A 6,890-nucleotide genomic window follows, 5' to 3' on the forward strand; every position below is an offset into this window, starting at 1 on the left:
GGGAGGGGGGGTATACAATATACAGGAAAGAGCAGAGAGAAGGGGAAGGGGGTATACAATATACAGGAAAGAGAGCAGAGAGAAGGGGAGGCAGGGTATACAATATACAGGAAAGAGAGCAGAGAGAAGGGGAGGGGGGGTATACAATATACAGGAAAGAGAGCAGAGAGAAGGGGAGGGGGGTATACAATATACAGGAAAGAGCAGAGAGAAGGGGAGGGGGGTATACAATATACAGGAAAGAGCAGAGAGACGGGGGGGGGGTATACAATATACAGGAAAGAGAGCAGAGAGCAGGGGAGGGGGGGTATACAATATACAGGAAAGAGAGCAGAGAGAAGGGGAGGGGGGTATACAATATACAGGAAAGAGAGAGCAGAGAGAAGGGGAGGGGGGTATACAATATACAGGAAAGAGAGCAGAGAGAAGGGGAGGGGGGGTATACAATATACAGGAAAGAGAGCAGAGAGAAGGGGAGGGGGGGTATACAATATACAGTAAAGAGAGCAGAGAGAAGGGGAGGGGGGTATACAATATACAGGAAAGACAGATCAGAGAGAAGGGGAGGGGGGTATACAATATACAGGAAAGAGAGCAGAGAGAAGGGGAGGGGGGTATACAATATACAGGAAAGAGCAGAGAGAAGGGGAGGGGGTATACAATATACAGGAAAGAGCAGAGAGAAGGGGAGGGGGGTATACAATATACAGGAAAGAGAGCAGAGAGAAGGGGAGGAGGGGTATACAATATACAGGAAAAAACAGAGAGAAGGGTGGGGGGTATACAATATACAGGAAACACAGAGCAGAGGGGAGGGGGGGGGTATACAATATACAGGAAAGAGCAGAGAGAAGGGGAGGGGGGTATACAATATACAGGAAAGAGAGCAGAGAGAAGGGGAGGGGGGGTATACAATATACAGGAAAGAGAGCAGAGAGAAGGGGAGGGGGGGTATACAATATACAGGAAAGAGAGAAGGGGAGGGGGGTATACAATATACAGGAAAGAGAGCAGAGAGAAGGGGAGGGGGGGTATACAATATACAGGAAAGAGAGCAGAGAGAAGGGGAGGCGGGGTATACAATATACAGGAAAGAGAGGAGAGAGAAGGGGAGGGGGGGTATACAATATACAGGAAAGAGAGCAGAGAGAAGGGGAGGGGGGTATACAATATACAGGAAAGAGAGCAGAGAGAAGGGGAGGGGGGTATACAATATACAGGAAAGACAGATCAGAGGGAAGGGGAGGGGGGTATACAATATACAGGAAAGAGAGAAGGGGAGGGGGTATACAATATACAGGAAAGAGAGAACAGAGAGAAGGAGAGGAGGGGTATACAATATACAGGAAAGAGAGAGCAGAGAGAAGTGGAGGGGGGTATACAATATACAGGAAAGAGAGAGCAGAGAGAAGGGGAGGAGGGGTATACAATATACAGGAAAGAGAGATCAGAGAGAAGGGGAGGGGGGTATACAATATACAGGAAAGAGAACAGAGAGAAGGGGAGGGGGTATACAATATACAGGAAAGAGAGGAGAGAGAAGGGGAGGGGAGTATACAATATACAGGAAAGAGAGCAGAGAGGAGGGGAGGGGGGGTATACAATATACAGGAAAGAGAGAGCAGAGAGAAGGGGAGGGGGGTATACAATATACAGGAAAGAGAGAGCAGAGAGAAGGGGAGGAGGGGTATACAATATACAGGAAAGAGAGAAGAGGAGGGGGGGTATACAATATACAGGAAAGAGAGAGCAGAGAGAAGGGGAGGAGGGGTATACAATATACAGGAAAGAGCAGAGAGAAGGGGAGGGGGGGTATACAATATACAGGAAAGAGAGAAGGGGAGGAGGGGTATACAATATACAGGAAAGAGCAGAGAGAAGGGGAGGGGGGGTATACAATATACAGGAAAGAGAGAGCAGAGAGAAGGGGAGGAGGGGTATACAATATACAGGAAACACAGAGCAGAGAGAAGGGGAGGGGGGTATACAATATACAGGAAAGAGAGATCAGAGAGAAGGGGAGGGGGGTATACAATATACAGAAAAGAGAACAGAGAGAAGGGGAGGGGGGGTATACAATATACAGGAAAGAGAGAGCAGAGAGAAGGGGAGGGGGGGTATACAATATACAGGAAAGAGAGCAGAGAGAAGGGGAGGGGGGTATACAATATACAGGAAAGAGAGAGCAGAGAGAAGGGGATGGGGGGTTATACAATATACAGGAAAGAGAGAAGGGGAGGGGGGGTATACAATATACAGGAAAGAGCAGAGAGAAGGGGAGGGGGGTATACAATATACAGGAAAGAGAGAGCAGAGAGAAGGGGAGGGGGGTATACAATATACAGGAAATAGAGAGCAGAGAGAAGGGAGGGGGGTATACAATATACAGGAAACACAGAGCAGAGAGAAGGGGGAGGGGGGGTATACAATATACAGGAAAGAGAGCAGAGAGAAGGGTAGGGGGGTATACAATATACAGGAAAGAGAGCAGAGAGAAGGGGAGGCGGGGTATACAATATACAGGAAACACAGAGCAGAGAGAAGGGGAGGGGGGTATACAATATACAGGAAAGAGAGATCAGAGAGAAGGGGAGGAGGGGTATACAATATGCAGGAAAGAGAGAGAAGGGGAGGAGGGGTATACAATATACAGGAAAGAGAGAGAAGGGGAGGAGGGTATACAATATACAGGAAAGAGAGAAGGGGAGGGGGGGTATACAATATACAGGAAAGAGCAGAGAGAAGGGGAGGGTGGTATACAATATACAGGAAAGAGAGCAGAGAGAAGGGGAGGGGGGGTATACAATATACAGGAAAGAGAGAGCAGAGAGAATGGGAGGAGGGGTATACAATATACAGGAAAGAGAACAGAGAGAAGGGGAGGAGGGGTATACAATATACAGGAAAGAGAGAGCAGAGAGAAGGGGAGGAGGGTATACAATATACAGGAAAGAGAGAGCAGAGAGAAGGGGAGGGGGGGTATACAATATACAGTAAAGAGAGCAGAGAGAGGGGAAGGGGAGTATACAATATACAGGAAAGAGCAGAGATAAGGGGAGGGGGGTATACAATATACAGGAAAGAGAGAGCAGAGAGAAGGGGAAGAGGGGTATACAATATACAGGAAAGAGCAGAGAGAAGGGGAGGGGGGTATACAATATACAGGAAAGAGCAGAGAGACGGGGCGGGGGGTATACAATATACAGGAAAGAGAGCAGAGAGAAGGGGAGGGGGGTATACAATATACAGGAAACACAGAGCAGAGAGAAGGGGAGGGGGGTATACAATATACAGGAAAGAGAGCAGAGAGAACGGGAGGGGGGGTATACAATATACAGGAAAGAGAGCAGAAAGAAGGGGAGGGGGGGTATACAATATACAGGAAAGAGAGCAGAGAGAAGGGGAGGAGGGGTATACAATATACAGGAAAGAGCAGAGAGAATGGGAGGAGGGGTATACAATATACAGGAAAGAGAGAGCAGAGAGAAGGGGAGGGGGGTATACAATATACAGGAAAGAGAGCAGAGAGAAGGGGAGGGGGGTATACAATATACAGGAAAGAGAGAGCAGAGAGAAGGGGAGGGGGGTATACAATATACAGGAAAGAGCAGAGAGAAGGGGAGGGGGGGTATATAGTATACAGGAAAGAGAGAGAGCAGAGAGAAGGGGAGGGGGGTATACAATATACAGGAAAGAGAGAGCAGAGAGAAGGGGAGGGGCGGTATACAATATACAGGAAAGAGAGCAGAGAGAAGGGGAGGAGGGGTATACAATATACAGGAAAGAGAGCAGAGAGGAGGGGAGGGGGGTATACAATATACAGGAAAGAGAGAGCAGAGAGAAGGGGAGGGGGGTATACAATATACAGGAAAGAGCAGAGAGAAGGGGAGGGGGGGTATATAGTATACAGGAAAGAGAGAGAGCAGAGAGAAGGGGAGGGGGGTATACAATATACAGGAAAGAGAGAGCAGAGAGAAGGGGAGGGGCGGTATACAATATACAGGAAAGAGAGCAGAGAGAAGGGGAGGAGGGGTATACAATATACAGGAAAAAGAGCAGAGAGAAGGGGAGGGGGGGTATACAATATACAGGAAAGACAGATCAGAGATAAGGGGAGGGGGGTATACAATATACAGGAAAGAGAGAGCAGAGAGAAGGGGAGGGGGGGGGTATACAATATACAGGAAAGAGAGCAGAGAGAAGGGGAGGAGGGGTATACAATATACAGGAAACACAGAGCAGAGGGGAGGGGGGTATACAATATACAGGAAAGAGAGCAGAGAGAAGGGGAGGGGGGTATACAATATACAGGAAAGAGAGAGCAGAGAGAAGGGGAGGGGGGGGTATACAATATACAGGAAAGAGAGCAGAGAGAAGGGGATGAGGGGTATACAATATACAGGAAAGAGAGAAGGGGAGGAGGGTATACAATATACAGGAAAGAGAGCAGAGAGAAGGGGATGAGGGGTATACAATATACAGGAAAGAGAGAGCAGAGAGAAGGGGAGGGGGGTATACAATATACAGGAAAGAGAGAAGGGGAGGAGGGTATACAATATACAGAAAAGAGAGCAGAGAGAAGGGGATGAGGGGTATACAATATACAGGAAAGAGAGAGCAGAGAGAAGGGGATGAGGGCTATACAATATACAGGAAAGAGAGAAGGGGAGGGGGTATACAATATACAGGAAAGAGAGAAGGGGAGGGGGTATACAATATACAGGAAAGAGAGAACAGAGAGAAGGGGAGGAGGGGTATACAATATACAGGAAAGAGAGAAGAGAGAAGGGGAGGAGGGTATACAATATACAGGAAAGAGAGAGCAGAGAGAAGTGGAGGAGGGGTATACAATATACAGGAAAGAGAGAAGAGAGAAGGGGAGGGGGGTATACAATATACAGGAAAGAGAGCAGAGAGAAGGGGAGGAGGGGTATACAATATACTGGAAAGACAGATCAGAGAGAAGGGGAGGGGGGGTATATAGTATACAGGAAAGAGAGAGCAGAGAGAAGGGGAGGGGGGTATACAATATACAGGAAAGAGAGAAGGGGATGGGGTATACAATATACAGGAAAGAGAACAGAGAGAAGGGGAGGCAGGGTATACAATATACAGGAAAGAGAACAGAGAGAAGGGGAGGCAGGGTATACAATATACAGGAAAGAGAGCAGAGAGAAGGGGAGGGGGGTATACAATATACAGGAAAGAGAGCAGAGAGAAGGGGAGGGGGGGTATACAATATACAGGAAAGAGAGCAGAGAGAAGGGGAGGGGGGGTATACAATATACAGGAAAGAGAGCAGAGAGATGGGGAGGGGGGTATACAATATACAGGAAAGAGAGAGCAGAGAGAAGGGGAGGGGGGGTATACAATATACAGGAAAGAGAGAAGGGGAGGAGGGGTATACAATATACAGGAAAGAGAGAGCAGAGAGAAGGGGAGGGGGTATACAATATACAGGAAAGAGAGCAGAGAGAAGGGGAGGGGGGGTATACAATATACAGGAAAGAGAGCAGAGAGAAGGGGAGGAGGGGTATACAATATACAGGAAAGAGAGCAGAGAGAAGGGGAGGAGGGGTATACAATATACAGGAAAGAGAGCAGAGAGAAGGGGAGGAGGGGTATACAATATACAGGAAAGAGAACAGAGAGAAGGGGAGGGGGGTATACAATATACAGGAAAGAGAGCAGAGAGAAGGGGAGGAGGGGTATACAATATACAGGAAAGAGAGAAGGGGAGGAGGGGTATACAATATACAGGAAAGAGAGCAGAGAGAAGGGGAGGGGGGGGGGTATACAATATACAGGAAAGAGAGCAGAGAGAAGGGGAGGGGGGGTATACAATATACAGGAAAGAGCGCAGAGAGAAGGGGAGGGGGGTATACAATATACAGGAAAGGGAACAGAGAGAAGGGGAGGAGGGGTATACAATATACAGGAAAGAGAGCAGAGAGAAGGGGAGGGGGGGGGGTATACAATATACAGGAAAGAGAGCAGAGAGAAGGGGAGGGGGGGTATACAATATACAGGAAAGAGCGCAGAGAGAAGGGGAGGGGGGTATACAATATACAGGAAAGAGAACAGAGAGAAGGGGAGGAGGGGTATACAATATACAGGAAAGAGAAGGGGAGGGGGGTATACAATATACAGGAAAGAGAGAGCAGAGAGAAGGGGAGGGGGGGGGTATACAATATACAGGAAAGAGAGAAGGGGAGGAGGGGTATACAATATACAGGAAAGAGAGCAGAGAGAAGGGGAGGGGGGTATACAATATACAGGAAAGAGAGCAGAAAGAAGGGGAGGGGGGGTATACAATATACAGGAAAGACAGATCAGAGAGAAGGGGAGGGGGGTATACAATATACAGGAAAGAGAGAAGGGGAGGAGGGGAGGGGGGGGTATACAATATACAGGAAAGAGAGCAGAAAGAAGGGGAGGGGGGGGTATACAATATACAGGAAAGACAGATCAGAGAGAAGGGAGGGGGGGTATACAATATACAGGAAAGAGAGAACAGAGAGAAGGGGAGGAGGGGTATACAATATACAGGAAAGAGAGAGCAGAGAGAAGTGGAGGGGGGGTATACAATATACAGGAAAGAGAGAGCAGAGAGAAGTGGAGGGGGGGTATACAATATACAGGAAAAAGAGAGCAGAGAGAAGGGGAGGGGGGTATACAATATACAGGAAAGAGAGCAGAGAGAAGGGGAGGGGGGTATACAATATACTGGAAAGACAGATCAGAGAGAAGGGGAGGGGGGTATACAATATACAGGAAAGAGAGAAGGGGATGGGGTATACAATATACAGGAAAGAGAACAGAGAGAAGGGGAGGAGGGGTATACAATATACAGGAAAGAGAAGGGGAGGGGGGTATACAATATACAGGAA

This window comes from Dendropsophus ebraccatus, unplaced genomic scaffold (genome assembly GCF_027789765.1).
Source record: "Dendropsophus ebraccatus isolate aDenEbr1 unplaced genomic scaffold, aDenEbr1.pat pat_scaffold_435_ctg1, whole genome shotgun sequence".
NCBI classification, from domain to species: domain Eukaryota; kingdom Metazoa; phylum Chordata; class Amphibia; order Anura; family Hylidae; genus Dendropsophus; species Dendropsophus ebraccatus.